At 48.9% G+C, this 15,996-nt stretch overlaps 4 non-coding genes across 4 annotated transcripts; 2 read left to right on the plus strand and 2 right to left on the minus strand.

Annotated features, from left to right (window-relative positions):
- Positions 1–663: 663 nt before the first annotated feature.
- On the minus strand, positions 664–736 carry trnav-aac (transfer RNA valine (anticodon AAC)). The gene has a single exon. It is a non-coding gene; the product is annotated as a tRNA-Val (tRNA).
- Positions 737–3,490: 2,754 nt separating this feature from the next.
- On the minus strand, positions 3,491–3,562 carry trnaq-cug (transfer RNA glutamine (anticodon CUG)). The gene has a single exon. It is a non-coding gene; the product is annotated as a tRNA-Gln (tRNA).
- Positions 3,563–6,409: 2,847 nt separating this feature from the next.
- On the plus strand, positions 6,410–6,481 carry trnac-gca (transfer RNA cysteine (anticodon GCA)). The gene has a single exon. It is a non-coding gene; the product is annotated as a tRNA-Cys (tRNA).
- A 7,509-nt stretch (positions 6,482–13,990) lies between these two features.
- trnad-guc (transfer RNA aspartic acid (anticodon GUC)) lies at positions 13,991–14,062 on the plus strand. The gene has a single exon. It is a non-coding gene; the product is annotated as a tRNA-Asp (tRNA).
- Positions 14,063–15,996: the final 1,934 nt, after the last annotated feature.

The following is a 15,996-nucleotide window of genomic DNA, read 5'->3' on the forward strand; positions in this document are numbered from 1 at the left end:
GGTTGAGCCGGTCACCCGAAATGGAAACTTTTGATCTGAGTGTCCACGATTCAAGTCCCTGTTCAGGTGACCAGGTCCGAGGTCCACTTGCAAACGCAAACTTTTTGCCCTCAAAATTCAAGGGCAAAAGGACAAAAGGCCTTGGTACTTTATGGAAACTACATTTGGAGCCTGGCTTTTAACTGGAACTGGAAAGACTTGTGGCCTTCGAACCCACGCCTCATTAGAGACTGCAACCTGAATGCAGCGCCTTCGACTGCTCGGCCATCCTGACCGTGCAGGTCTCGCTCCTTCTGTTCCCTTAGAAACGAGGTCAACTGTGGAATTAATCAAACATCAGGATGGCCACATCAATTAAAACAGAAAAAGGTCCGATTAGCTCAGTCCGTAGAGCATGAGACGCTTAAGCTCATATTGGGCGATTCAGCAGTTTTATTGATACATCTGAAAGATATCTTTCCTGTTGAAAATTGTTCAACATGCAGAAAACATTTCATTCCAAATACACAAAAACAAATCTTCTGACCAAAGGCCTGAGGGCTCACTTCGTAGGGCATCAGACTCTGAGTATCAAGAGTTCAAGTCCCTGCAGAGATCAAGCACATGTCCTTGTTCCTATTTGTCACCTTGACTTTTTTTGTAAAAGAAGGACTTGAAAGGCCATCTTTCCACCCAGTTTCGAACTGGGGACCGTTTGCGTGTTAGGCAAATGTGATAACCATTACACTATGGAAACCTGAAGGAAGGGGCTTTTAAGGGGACTGGTGAAGTCACAAAGCAGTTGCCAACCAATGAAACACGACGATGTGTCCAAAGTGGGGGCAGATTGACAAATGTCCAAATGGACAAAGATGTCTCCTTTGTAAGGAAAATTGTTCCAGAAATAATGGGCTTTTCTTCAACAAAACAAGACATCACAATCGCGGCTTGAAAGAAACACCTTAGCCACCCTTGGGGTCACTTTGATATCTCAACTTGTGCCCTTGGAGTCAATGGTTTGTAAATAGGCTTGTAACCTCCTCTAACCTTGTCTGGATGGCTGGATGTCTGGCCTTTTGAAGAATGAAGTTAAGGTCCTTTCAGCCAGCCAATAAGCATTTTCAAACTATTTGCCAAGTCACAAAATAAATAGGGATTGTTCTGAAAACCGGGCTTGAACCATGGACCTTTAGAACTTCAGTCTAACGTTCTCCTAAGTGAGTATTTCAGCTTCTGAGGTGGTGTTCTGCTTTTTCAGTCGTGGGTAAATGTGGGGGCAGGGTGAAGCTGTGTCTGTGCCACGTATGTTGCTGTGTACCTGGTCCAGTGTGTTCTCATCTTGAGTTGGAATGTCCCCATGCTGGTAACGAGTGGGGAATACAGTCCGTTGATGAGGATAAGAGCTACAGAAAATGGGAAGGATTTCACTGGTTGAAGTCTCCAGCTACCATAAAAACAGTCATGGGCCACAAGCCTGTTCTGAATCCCGCTTTGGCCAATCAACACTACATCGACTCAGCTGCATTCCTTGTTACTATAGTGGCCAGTATCTCCGCCTGTCACATGGAAGATTGCGCGGTTCGATTCCCAGAAGGGGAGTTCCTATTTTGTATGTCACGTTGAACCTTGAGCAGGGTTGCGGTTGCAACAACCAGTCCGGGAGAACAAGACCTCTATTCAACTTCTTCTACAAGTGCTCAGCTGTGTTGTACAATCTGACAGTCCTTTGCTACCAAATCATTCCAGTCGTGGATAATGGACCTGACCAGGAAAATGACAGCTGTGGGATTTCAACCAGTGGCTCCTGAGCGAAAGGAGCCTTAATCTGGTGCTCTAGACCACTCATCCACACAACCCAAAACGGTGCCCTGATCAGGAAAAAACTGTGACCTTGTGAGGTTCGCTGACAACGCAGGACACTGAAATGGAGCCACACAAAGGAGGGTACCTGCACTGTTTATGTGTCCGTTGACCAGGTTGCAGATGGATTGCCTTTGTTCCTTTTGAAAATCCACATTTTAACACCCCATTTATGAAAGACGTAAAGACCATCAGGAGGTAGACTGGGATTCGATTGGCAGACTTGGAATTGTTTTTATGTGCAGTGACAGCAGTTCACAGATAGCGCTGAAAGATGACCCGAACCGTTCGACCGAGGACCAAGACAAATCCTATCTCCACTCAAAACCTAACCAAATGTCAGTTCCCTGACCGGGAATCGAACAACGGCCGCGGTGGTGAGAGCACCAAGTCCCAGCCACTAGACAACCAGGGACTGCATCATGGCTGCACTCTGAAAGGTAGAGACTTTGTCGCTTTGACATACTCCAGCAAAGGAACCAAAATAGTTCTGAGACTGGACCTTCTCTGCCAACGCTGCAACAGCAGGGGAATTAGCTCAAATGGTAGAGCGCTCGCTTAGCATGTGAGAGGTAGCGGGATCAATGCCTGCATTCTCCATAAACTCCTTTGTTTTTTGGATGAAATGTTCCCAAGTAGCGAATACTAATCCGGGCCCCAATCCCGATATCTAGGCCAAACACAGCCATAGGTATCACCCTAAACCCAGTCCTAACTGCATTCTCCCCTCTAGCACCTTGTCTTATCTTGTTGGGGGATCAATGCCCACAGTCTCCAAGGAGTTCTTTGCCCTCTGTAGAAGAGATGTTGGGATTGGATCTACCCCTTAGCATCCGACAAATACCCCAAACCAGGGGAATTACCTCAAATAATAAAGTGCTTGCTGAGCATGCGAGAAGTAGCAGAGTCGATACCCGCATTCTCCAAGGACTCCTTTGAATTTTGTAAAAGAGATGTGGGATCGGAAATGAGTCCAGGATCTATCCCTCAGCGTCAGACAAATACCCCAAACCTAATCTTGGCCGCGTTCTCTAGATTGGTTTCTTATCATGGAATAGTGAAGAAACCCAGTACGTGATTTATTGTTCTCAAGTAGCGCATCAAGGTGACCCCAACCATTCCACCAAGGCCTTGCAGAGATGAAGAGGCCCCGGTCCCGAAATGTCCACCTCCAAGATGGACTGAGGTCTTAAACTACCCACATGGACAAGCCAAATATCTTCTGGACAAAAAGAGTTCATGGCCAGACACGACAAAGGTTGAGCCGGTCACCCGAACATGAAACTTTTGATCTGAGTGTCCGGGATTCAAGTCCCTGTTCAGGTGACCAGGTCTGAGGTCCACTTGCAAACGCCTCCTTTTTGCCCTCAATATACGAGGGCAACAGGACAATCCCTTGGTACTCTATGGAAACTACTATATGAGGAGCCTGGCTTTTAACTGGAACTGGAAAGACTTGTGGCCCCGCACACAAACCAAGTATCTTCTGATCAGCTGATCCTTGACATCAGCTGTCACAGACATTGGCGTCGTTTGGGGACCTCATCCTGATCCACGGTTACCACTGATTTGTAGAGTAAGTCAATAAGTCATCATACTCTTACTGTTAAAGGAAGACACAGTCCAAACACTCGATTGCTGCAAGGCAAGTAGGTTCCACCAAGACTTGAACTTGGATCACAGGATTCAGAGTCCAGAGTGCTAACCATTACACCATGGAACCCTTTGTTTTGGATGTGACTGGCACCTTCTGGCGTAACAATGGAGGCTTTGCAAACCAGGACACCAACTTTCCTCTTTGATGAGCACAAAGTATTTTTGGGTACAATCCAGGGGTCTTGTGCTCTCACGGAAATGGCTGTCCTTTTCCAACAGGAGTTGAGATGAAATGTATTCAAATAGACAAACTGCAGAATCAGAATTTCTCAGTTTGCCAATTTCAGACTGCGTGACAAAGACTCAAGTCCAACTCCATCGACAGGGAAGCGGAGGTCCTTCAGACAAGACGGTATTGCCATTTTTTCCTGGCAGACATAACATGAGCAAAGGGATTGTCCTTCGAGCCGGACTTGAACCAGCTACATAAGGATGCCAGCTTGAACCACTTCAGTACGCCGCTCTTCCAACTGAGCTATCGAAGGTCTTGCTGTTCTGAGGCTAGTGAGTACGGCCGAGCGTTCGACGGCGTCTCATTGAGGTTGTGGCTGAGAATGCCACTATTGACAGAATTTGGATTAGATAATCAAGTCTTGTGGTGGAGAGTCTCACGTGGAGAGTCTCAGGTCGAGAGGTGTGACGTTTCTGATCGAATTCAGAGGTCATCAGTTGGTCCTGAAAATGGTCTTGGCACTTTTTTTCACGATGAAAGGTATGAAAACAGCCCTGTTGCATTGGCCGGGAATCGGACGCGGGTCTACCACGTGGATCGATCCTGGACTCATTTCCGATCGTAACATCGCTTTTACAAAAGGCAAAGAACTCCTAGAAGACTGCGGGCATTGATCCCACAGCAAGACAAGACAAGGTGATACCTATGGCTGTATTTGGCCTAGATATCGGGATTGGGGCCCGGATTAGTGTTTGGTACTTGGGAACATTTAATCACAAAAAACAAAAGAGATTTTGGAGAATGCGGGCATTGATCCCGCTCCCTCTCACATGCGAAGCGAGCGCTCTACCATTTGAGCTAATTCCCCTGCTGTTGCAGCATTGGCAGAGAAGGTCCAGTCTTATAACTATTTTGGTTCCTTTGCTGGACTACGTCAAAGCGACACAGACTCTGCCTTTCTGAGTGCAAACCTAACGCAGTCCCTGGTGGTCTAGTGGCTAGGATTCAGCGCTTTTACCGCTGCGACCCGGGTTCGATTCCCGGTCAGGGAATTGACATTTGGCTAGGTTTCGACTGGAGATAGAGTCGCCAGATCGTCAACCTCCCACCTGGAGGCGAACTCGTCGCCCACAGTACCGAGGCCATGTCGGCGAAGACGGCAGTACATGGCACAGACACAGCTTCACTGTTCCCCCACTTTAGGCCCCGACTGAAAAAGCAGAACCCCCCATCGCAGCTAAAATAGCCCACTTGGGAGAGCGTTGGACTGGAGTTCTAAAGGTCCTCACAATAAACCTCACTCCTCCTGATGGTCGTTACGTCTTTCAATAATGGGGTGTTAAAATGTGGATTGTCAAAAGGAACAAAGACAATCCATCTGCAACCTGGTCAACGGACACGTAAACAGTGCAGGTACCCTGCTTTGTGCGGCTCCTTTTCAGTGTCCTCCATTGTCAGCGAACCTCACAAGGTCACAGTTTTTTCCTGATCAGGGTACCGTTTTAGGTTGTGTGGATGAGTGGTCTAAAGCACCAGATGAAGGCTCCTTTTGCTCAGCGGGCACTGGTTGAAATCCCACAGCTGGCATTTTCCTGGTCAGGTCCATTATCCACGACTGGAATGATTTGGCAGCAAAGGACTGTCAGATTGTACAACACACCCGAGCACCTCATGAGCAGAGTTATCCTTTTCCGGGAAAGAACCAAAAACTCTGACTCGAAGGTGCTGATTGCTGCTCCCAGTTGCTTCTAATTCGTCTGCGAGCAAAAATTGAATTTTAGAGTCTGGTTAATTGAAAAGATTTGCTAGCTAGCCAGGAGTTGAAACTTGAATCTTCTGAGATGAGTTATCCTTTGCCCCACTATTCGTACAACAAAAGGACCTGTCATTTAAGGTTAGCTTCTGGATTGTCACTGTTTTGCCAAGACTACAATTGGGTTGAGAGAAAAGTACTTTTTAGACAAGACAATAACAAAAGCAACACACACCTGCCATGACCCAGGGTTGGTGCGGACACAACAATGAGTACGAACCACGATATGATTACAGCTGTCTAACCCGTAGACAACACGTCATCCACTGCGCCACTAGCCATTCAACAAAATAACCTGGAGTTTAAGGTTGGGTTCTAACTAGGCTACCACAGTTTCTGCATTACCAAACACTAATTCAGATGTTGGGACTCATTTTCAGTCAACAAGACCATGTCAACAAAGGTCCTGCAGGAGATGAGGTGACCGAGAGGTTAAGGTGCTGGACTGCTAATCCATTGTGTTCTGCGTGCATGGGTTTGAATCCCATCCTCATGGGACTATACCAATGCAGTAGTTTTGACACCACCTGTGTTTTTCGGAAACATCATTAGAATGCATTTAATCAAAGTATCAGGTACGATGTTGGAGATGGAGAAGGCTTTTTTAGCAGGAAAAAGACACAATATACCATTTGGAGAATGCAGGCATCGATTCCACTTCATCAATGAAATGTTTTCCGCATGTTGCACAATTTTCCACAGGAAAGAAATCTTGACGATGTATCACCAAAAGTGCTGAACCGCCCAATGTGTGGCTGAAACTAGTGCACAAGGAATAACTTGTTTAAGTAAACCTTTTAAACCTCGATGACCCATCAAGAAGTCAACCTTTGTTGGTTCAATTCCCCCAGTCACGATGAGGATGTGTGCTGGTTTAGTGCATATGCAGAACTTAGTTCCCATCGTGTAACCATGTTTGGTGTGTTTGAGGGGGTATAGCTCAGTGGTAGAGCATTTGACTGCAGATCAAGAGGTCTCCGGTTCAAATCCGGATGCCCCCTCATGCACTTCTTCGGTTTAAGAATAGTCAAAGAGTACATGAATGCATGGCTCCTAATAGCAACAGCTTCGGTGTAATATAACTCGCGATTGTTTCCCTTTTTGCATGGCTCCTTTCTACATTCTTCACACTGACATGAAATTTCTGCAGTGGCTTTTGTCCAATTTCCTCGCGGATGACAAAGCCCCCCCCCCCACCCCCCACGTCTAAGAGAAAGTCCAGCCGCACCACAAAACAAAGTCATTTCAGCTGCTTTTACCCACGATCTTATCTTTTCCTTGCTGACTCAAAGCTCAGGACCATCGGACCAGAGCTCTGCCTTTGGGTTCAGCTCCCACATCACTGTGGCGGACCAGTGGAGCATCCAACGTAGATCAAATGGTAAACTGTCATGTTAGATGCCAAGAACAAGATGCCAAGGTACCTTGAACTCCTCCAGTGGGGGTCAGATCTCTTCCCCAACACATAGACGATTTCATTGAAATGTCAAGACAACCTCTTTTGTCCTGCTAATGTGGTCTGTTTTGTTAGCCCAAATGTCCAAAATCACAAGGGTTTTGCCTTTGTAGGGCGCATTGTAGTACATGTCACATGTGTACTACACATGACATTAGAAAGGATGGGAATTTCTTCAACACAACAAGATTTCTGATTCAAAAACATTTTGTTGAAGAAAAGTCCATTATTTCTGGAACATCTTATGTGAACTACAATTATCCCTACAAAGGAGAGATCTTGGTCCATTTGGACAATTGTCAATCTGCCCCCACTTTGGACACATCATCATGTTTCATTGTTTGGCCACTGCTTTCTGAGTTTCGCCAGTACTCTTAGACCCCCCCCCCCTCCTCCACTCCGGGTTTCCATAAATTAGTGGTTATCCCGTTTGCCTCACACGCATAAGGCCCCCTGTTTAAAACTGGGTGGAAACATGGGCTTTCTATTCCCTGTTTTACAAAATAACTGGTGGTCTAGTGGCTAGGGTTCGGTGCTCTCACCGCCACTGCCCGGTTTTCGATTCCCGGTCAGGGAATTGACATTTGGATAGGTTTTTACTCGAGAGAGGATTTGTCTTCGGCCTCGGTGGAATGGTTGGGGTCATCTTGAAGCGCTATTTGGGAACAATAACTCACAGACTCGGTTTCTTCACCTCGGTTTCTTTAAGAGACTGGTCTAGAGAATGCGGCCAGGATGAGGTTTGGGGTATTTGTCTGACGCTGATGGATAGATCCTGGACTCATTTCCGATCCCACATCTCTTTTACAAAATGCAAAGGATTCCTTGGAGAATGCGGGTATCGATTCTGCTGCATCTCGCATGCTAAGCAAGCACTTTACCATTTGAGGTAATTCCCCTGGTTTGGGGTATTTGTCGGATGCTAAGGGGTAGATCCAATCCCAACATCTCTTCTACAAAAGGTGAAGAACTCCTTGGAGACTGTGGGCATTGATCCCAAACAAGACAAGACAAGGTGCTAGACAGGAGAATGCAGTTAGGACTGGGTTTAGGGTGATACCTATGGCTGTACTTGGCCTAGATATTGGGATTGGGGCCCGGATTAGTGTTTGGTACTTGGGAACATTTAATCACAAAAAACAAAAGAGGTTTTGGAGAATGCGGGCATTGAACCGACTACCTCTCACATGCAAAGCCAGCACTCTACCATTTGCGCTAATTCCCCTGCTGTTGCAGCATTGGCAGAGAAATCTTCTGGCATACTATACTTGTCCTTGCAGAGATGAAGTGGCCCTGGTCCCAAAATGTCCACCTCCAAGATGGACTGAGGTCTTAAACTACCCACATGGACAAGCCAAATATCTTCTGGACAAAAAGAGTTCATGGCCAGACACGACAAAGGTTGAGCCGGTCACCCGAACATGAAACTTTTGATCTGAGTGTCCGGGATTCAAGTCCCTGTTCAGGTGACCAGGTCTGAGGTCCACTTGCAAACGCCTCCTTTTTGCCCTCAATATACGAGGGCAACAGGACAATCCCTTGGTACTCTATGGAAACTACTATATGAGGAGCCTGGCTTTTAACTGGAACTGGAAAGACTTGTGGCCCCGCACACAAACCAAGTATCTTCTGATCAGCTGATCCTTGACATCAGCTGTCACAGACATTGGCGTCGTTTGGGGACCTCATCCTGATCCACGGTTACCACTGATTTGTAGAGTAAGTGTCAGGTTCAAACTCCCGTGACACTTGTAAAAACACTGAAATACAGAAATACAGAAGAGACAGACAACAATATTCAAAGTTGCTCGCAGCGAGGAGAGTGAAACCACATACCCAGTGACATGCCGCTCCACTCTGAATATGCAGTTCACACTCCCCTCTTTTTATTCTCTTTCGGGGGTCCCTACTACATGGTCTTGCAACTCTAAGGGGGGGGGGGGTGGAGAAGGCAGTTGCACGAGCTGTATTTGTTTGTCTATTAAGATATTAAGATATGCCTTTATTCGTCCCTCAGGGGGGAAATTTGTCTATGTGTGTGTGTATGTGAGAGCAATTACTTTTAATGTTTTATGCGTTCTTATCTTAACACATTCTTGCAGGATTAACATGAGCATCTGCAGGGTCGCTGTTGGTGCATCCAAGCACCTCCAGGACCTGGGGGTCGCTGAGGGTCTCTGATTAGGGTCACGGGAACATTCCTTCTTCAGCACATTCAAACACTTTCTATTGTCTAAGCAAATGGATATAAGGGTGATAACTAACAAAATAATACCTGTATCTACATTTTATTCTAACACTCGCCCGATATGCGCTCCGCAGCGCCTTGTCATTCCAGCCGCTCTCTGTCGCTATCCAATCGACTCGACAACCGGCTGCGGGAGCGCAGCACACAGCAGAGGGCGGAGCCTCTCCGACCCACACGTCGGCTCCAAATCCCACCTCCTGGGGCTCTTCCGGCACCACTCCTCCCTCCCTGCTCCAACAGTGGAGCGCCGTCTGATGACGTCGGGAGTGTTGTCCCCATGCAACTGGAAGCCAGTCGCCTTTCGTCAGCGGAGAGGAGTCACCGTCCACGCCTGTGGCTGTGCCTGTACTGTGGGAGTCCTACACACAATTTCCCGCTGTCCAGTTCGCCCAGCACGCCAACGCTCTTCCTCCACCAGGGATATTCCCCAGCTGCTGGCACTGCCCGCTCCAACCACACCGGCTGCGTCATCCGCTTTGGTGGGCCGACTTCAGGTGGAAGGTACGATATCCTGGGCGGGGGAAGCTTCTCCTACCACAGCATTAATTGACTCTGGGGCGGACGAGAACTTCATTGATAGCGGACTCGTCAGTTCTCTCAACATTCCTACTGTTGAGCTTGTCCCCCACAAGAATGTCCGCTCGCTCGATGAACATCACCTGGCATGCATTACGCATCAGACGCGCAACATATCCTTGGTGCTGTCGGGTAACCACCACAAGGTCACAATTTTTTTTCTTATGCCCTCTCGCTCAGCTCTGTTAGGCATGGCATCCCGTGTGTGTGTTGTGATTGTGATGTTTTGTCATTGAGCGCCACTTTGCAGTTTGTTGACATTTGCTGCCAGCCAATCAGGATGCGACACAGACGTCAGACAAGTAAAGAGACTCGCCTGCCACGCGGGCATGATTACCATTACCATCGATCAGGGATGGCAACTGAATTAAGAATCAATGCCAGAAACCTGCAACAGGATTTCAGATAATGTTTTGATGCAGACTGGTCATGATGCCTCTGAAGTTCACCAAAGCAGACCTGACTTAAGGTGACTACACTTCCAAAGTTCCCAGTGATGACTGAACCTCTCGCTTCTTGTGTTCCCCGAGAAACTCGGTCAGCTGTGGATTTGATCAAAAAGGCCAGGGTAAGCAGAAAAAGGCCTGCTCGCGGGAGACCTTGGTTCGATTCCCCGACGGGGAGTTCCTCTTTTGTATGTCACAATGTCAACAAACAAACCCGTAAGGAACCTTAATCTGGCGCTTTCGATCACTCACCCACCCAACCTAAAACGCACCTAAAACGCCACCTACTATGTTGCTGTGTCCCTGGTCCAGTGTGTTCTCATCTTGGGTTGGAATGTCCCCATGCTGGTAACAGGGGGGGAATACAGTCCGTTGATGAGGATAAGCGGGATGGATTTCAGTGGTTAAAGTCTCCAGCTACCATAAAACGGTCATGGGCCACGAGCCTGTTCTGAATTCCCCTTTGGCCAATCGACACCACATCATCGTAGCAGCAGTCCTCGTTAGTATAGTGGACAGTATCTCCGCCTGTCACGCGGAAGACCGGGGTCGATTCCCCGACGGGGAGTACCTCTTTTGTATGTCACAATGTCAACAAACAAACCCTTCTCACTAGAACAAAACCTCTCTTAATCTTCTTCTCAAGGTGTTCAGGTGTCTTGTACAATCTGACAGTCTTTTGCTGCCAAATCATTCCAGTCGTGGATAATGGAGCTGACCAGGAAAATGCCAGCTGTGGGATTTCAACCAGTGCCTCCTGAGCGTAAGGAACCTTAATCTGGCGCTTTCGATCACTCATCCACCCAACCTAAAACCTAAAAGATCAGGTGCCCTGATCAGGAAAAAAAACTGTGACCTTGTGAGGTTCACTGACAACAGAGGACCCTCAAAAGGAGCCGCACAAAGCTGGGTACTTGTACAGATGTCAGCAGCAGAGTGGCGCAGCGGTAGCGTGCTGGGCCCATAACCCAGAGGTCGATGGATCGAAACCATCCTCTGCTATGGCTGTACTCCTTACGTGTCTTTTGAAGAGCTTGCAGATGTATGGTCTTTGTTACTTAGCTGACCTGGTCCAGTAAAGAGTTCACGCTTCCTTTACTGCTGTTCTCGATGCATTTATTGCTCTTGAGTGCATTCACACGCCATTGCGGGACATTGAAGCATCGTGAAACACCGTAACTGTCCTCACTAGTCCATTGTCACTCTTATGGACTTGAAAAATCCCAGCCAGTTTCCATTCGTTTCGGGGAACCTCCTCCTTTTTGACGATCACCACATCTCCAACTTGCATGTTTCTTCTTGGCGTATGCCATCTTTGTCTCAGAGCAGTGTTGGTCGGATACTCCTTCCACCATTTGTTCCAGAACTATTCCGACAAATATTGCAATTATCTCCATCTCATTTTAGTATACAAGTCCATCCATCCATCCATCCATTTTCCTCCGCTTATCCAGGTCCAGGTCGCGGGGGGCAGCAGTCTTAGTAGGGAAGCCCAGATTTCCCGGTCCCCGGTCCCCGGCCACCTCCTCCATCTCCACCGGGAGGACACCAAGGTGTTCCCAGGCCAGCTGTGAGACATAATCCCTCCAGCGTGTCCTAGGTCTGCCCGGGGCCTTTTCCCGGCTGGGTATGCCCGGAACACCTCATCAGGGAGGCGTCCGGGAGGCATCCGGACTAGATGCCCGAGCCACCTCAACTGACTCCTCTCGATGTGAAGGAGAAGCGGCTCTACTCTGAGCCCTCCCGGATGACTGAGCTCCTCACCCTATCTCTTAGAGTGAGTCCAGCTACCCTACGGAGGAAACTAATTTCAGCCGCCTGTATCCGAGATGTCATTCTTTCGGTCATGACCCAAAGCTCATGACCATAGGTGAGGATGGGAACAGAGATCGACCGGTAAATTGAAAGCTTTTTTAACCACGACGGTCCGTTACAGCGACCGCATTACTGCCGAGGCTGCGCCGATCCGTCTGTCGACCTCACGCTCCCACTTTCCCTCACTCGTGACCATACCTAAGATACCTAAACTCCTCCACCTGGGGTAGGACCTCATTCCAAACCCGGAGGGAGCACTCCACCCTTTTACGACTGAGAACCACGGCCTCTGATTTGGAGGTACTGAGTCTCATCCCAGAGGCTTCGCACTCAGATGCAAACCGTCCCAGTTAGCGCTGAAGGTCACAGCCCGTAGAGGCCATAAGAACCACATCATCTGCAAATAGCAGAGATGAGATTCTAAGGCCCCTGAAACAGATTCCCTCAACACCTTGGCTGCGCCTAGAAATTCTGGGATGTCCATAAGTGCACTTGGCACCAGGACACCCTTGGCTGCAGGTCTATGATCGACTTTGCAGTCGTGTCATCAGACCTGCGTCCGCATGTTCTGGACAGGCGGGTGAAGAGAGGGGCTGAACTGTCAACTGATCACCACCTGGTGATGAGTTGGATTAGATGGCGGGGGAGGATGCTGGACAGACCTGGTAGACCCAAACGAGTAGTGAGGGTGTGCTGGGAATGTCTGGCAGAGTCTCCCGTTTGTCGAGTCTTCAACTCTAACCTCTGGCGGAGCTTCGCCTGCATCCCGGGGGAGGACCGGGATATTGAGTCCGAATGGGCCATATTCCGTGCCTCCATTGCTGAGGCGGCTGACCGGAGCTGCGGCCGCAAGGCGGTCGGTGCCAGTCGTGGCGGCAGGCCCCGAACCCGATGGTGGACACCAGAGGTCAGGGCCGCCATCAAGCTGAAGAAGGAGTCCTATCGAGCATTGATGGCTTGTGGGACTCCGGAAGCAGCTGACAGGTACTGTCAGGCCAAACGGTTTGCGGCTTCTGCGGTTGTCGAGGCAAAAACTCGGGTGTGGGAGGAATTCGGTGAGGCCATGGAGCGCGACTTTTGGTCGGCCTCGAAGGGGTTCTGGCAAACCATCCGGACCCTCCGAAATGGGAAGCATTGCCCAGTCCAAACTTTTTACTGTGGAGACGGGGCCTGCTGACCTCGACTGGGGATTTGTTTTGGTGAAGTAGGTGCAGACACATCTATTAAAAAATGAAAATACAAAATATACAGTATACAGTATAAATATATGTACACGGTCTGTTTTTTGTTTGTTGTTCCGGAACTGCAGTCTGATTGTTTTTCCTAAGAGTCCAAACTGAGCGTTAATTTAACGCATATAGAGTGTCAAAGTGGCAGGATGAGGCAGAGGTGGGGTGTGAACAGTGTCGGGGGGGGGGGGGGATTCCGGGACTTGTTGATGAGGCTGACAGCAGACGGGAAGAAACTGTTCTTGTGGCGTGAGGTTTTGGTCCTGATGGACCGCAGCCTCCTCTCAAAGAGACTGTGTCCGGGGTAAAAAAAAATAAAAAATCTAGCAAGACAGCCTCAAGATCCAAAAGTGTTAAGGCAGTCCCATAGTGTCCCCACATCATGCCATGTGTCTATTTGCCTTGAGACATGAGTAAATTAGCTTAAATGCTAACATGCTAATGGTCATCATGTTAGCACCAAGCAAGAGAGTCTTTTTTCAGTCGGGTCTAAAAGTGGGGGCAATGTGAAGCTGTGTCTGTGCCACCTGCTATGTTGCTGTGTCCCTGGTCCAGTGTGTTCTCATCTTGGGTTGGAATGTCCCCATGCTGGTAACGGGTGGGGAATACAGTCCGTTGATGAGGATAATAAGAAGGATTTCAGTGGTTAAAGTCTCCAGCTACCATAAAAACGGTCATGGGCCACGAGCCTGTTCTGAATTCCCCTTTGGCCAATCGACACCACATCATCGCAGCAGCAGTCCTTGTTAGTATAGTGGACAGTATCTCCGCCTGTCACGCGGAAGACCGGGGTTCGATTCCCCGACGGGGAGTACGTCTTTTGTATGTCACAATGTCAACAAACAAACCCTTCTCATTAGAACAAAACCTCTCTTAATCTTCTTCTCAAGGTGTTCAGGTGTCTTGTACAATCTGACAGTCTTTTGCTGCCAAATCATTCCAGTCGTGGATAATGGAGCTGACCAGGAAAATGCCAGCTGTGGGATTTCAACCAGTGCCTCCTGAGCGTAAGGAACCTTCATCTGGCGCTTTCGATCACTCATCCACCCAACCTAAAACGGTGCCCTGATCAGGAAAAAAAACTGTGACCTTGTGAGGTTCACTGACAACAGAGGACACTCAAAAGAAGCCGCACAAAGCTGAGTACTTGTACAGATGTCAGCAGCAGAGTGGCGCAGCGGTAGCGTGCTGGGCCCATAACCCAGAGGTCGATGGATCGAAACCATCCTCTGCTATGGCTGTACTCCTTACGTGTCTTTTGAAGAGCTTGCAGATGTATGGTCTTTGTTACTCAGCTGACCTGGTCCAGTAAAGAGTTCACGCTTCCTTTACTGCTGTTCTCGATGCATTTATTGCTCTTGAGTGCATTCACACGCCATTGCGGGACATTGAAGCATCGTGAAACACCGTAACTGTCCTCACTAGTCCATTGTCACTCTTATGGACTTGAAAAATCCCAGCCAGTTTCCATTCGTTTCGGGGAACCTCCTCCTTTTTGACGATCACCACATCTCCAACTTGCATGTTTCTTCTTGGCGTATGCCATCTTTGTCTCAGAGCAGTGTTGGTCAGATACTCCTTCCACCATTTGTTCCAGAACTATTCCGACAAATATTGCAATTATCTCCATCTCATTTTAGTATACAAGTCCATCCATCCATCCATCCATTTTCCTCCGCTTATCCAGGTCCAGGTCGCGGGGGGCAGCAGTCTTAGTAGGGAAGCCCAGATTTCCCGGTCCCCGGCCACCTCCTCCATCTCCACCGGGAGGACACCAAGGTGTTCCCAGGCCAGCTGTGAGACATAATCCCTCCAGCGTGTCCTAGGTCTGCCCCGGGGCCTTTTCCCGGCTGGGTATGCCCGGAACACCTCACCAGGGAGGCGTCCGGGAGGCATCCGGACTAGATGCCCGAGCCACCTCAACTGACTCCTCTCGATGTGAAGGAGAAGCGGCTCTACTCTGAGCCCTCCCGGATGACTGAGCTCCTCACCCTATCTCTTAGAGTGAGTCCAGCTACCCTACGGAGGAAACTCATTTCAGCCGCCTGTATCCGAGATGTCATTCTTTCGGTCATGACCCAAAGCTCATGACCATAGGTGAGGATGGGAACAGAGATCGACCGGTAAATTGAAAGCTTTTTTAACCACGACGGTCCGTTACAGCGACCGCATTACTGCCGAGGCTGCGCCGATCCGTCTGTCGACCTCACGCTCCCACTTTCCCTCACTCGTGACCATACCTAAGATACCTAAACTCCTCCACCTGGGGTAGGACCTCATTCCAAACCCGGAGGGAGCACTCCACCCTTTTACGACTGAGAACCACGGCCTCTGATTTGGAGGTACTGAGTCTCATCCCAGAGGCTTCGCACTCAGATGCAAACCGTCCCAGTTAGCGCTGAAGGTCACAGCCCGTAGAGGCCATAAGAACCACATCATCTGCAAATAGCAGAGATGAGATTCTAAGGCCCCTGAAACAGATTCCCTCAACACCTTGGCTGCGCCTAGAAATTCTGGGATGTCCATAAGTGCACTTGGCACCAGGACACCCTTGGCTGCAGGTCTATGATCGACTTTGCAGTCGTGTCATCAGACCTGCGTCCGCATGTTCTGGACAGGCGGGTGAAGAGAGGGGCTGAGCTGTCAACTGATCACCACCTGGTGATGAGTTGGATTAGATGGCGGGGGAGGATGCTGGACAGACCTGGTAGACCCAAACGAGTAGTGAGGGTGTGCTGGGAACGTC

This window comes from Doryrhamphus excisus, chromosome 2, assembly GCF_030265055.1.
Source record: "Doryrhamphus excisus isolate RoL2022-K1 chromosome 2, RoL_Dexc_1.0, whole genome shotgun sequence".
NCBI lineage: Eukaryota > Metazoa > Chordata > Actinopteri > Syngnathiformes > Syngnathidae > Doryrhamphus > Doryrhamphus excisus.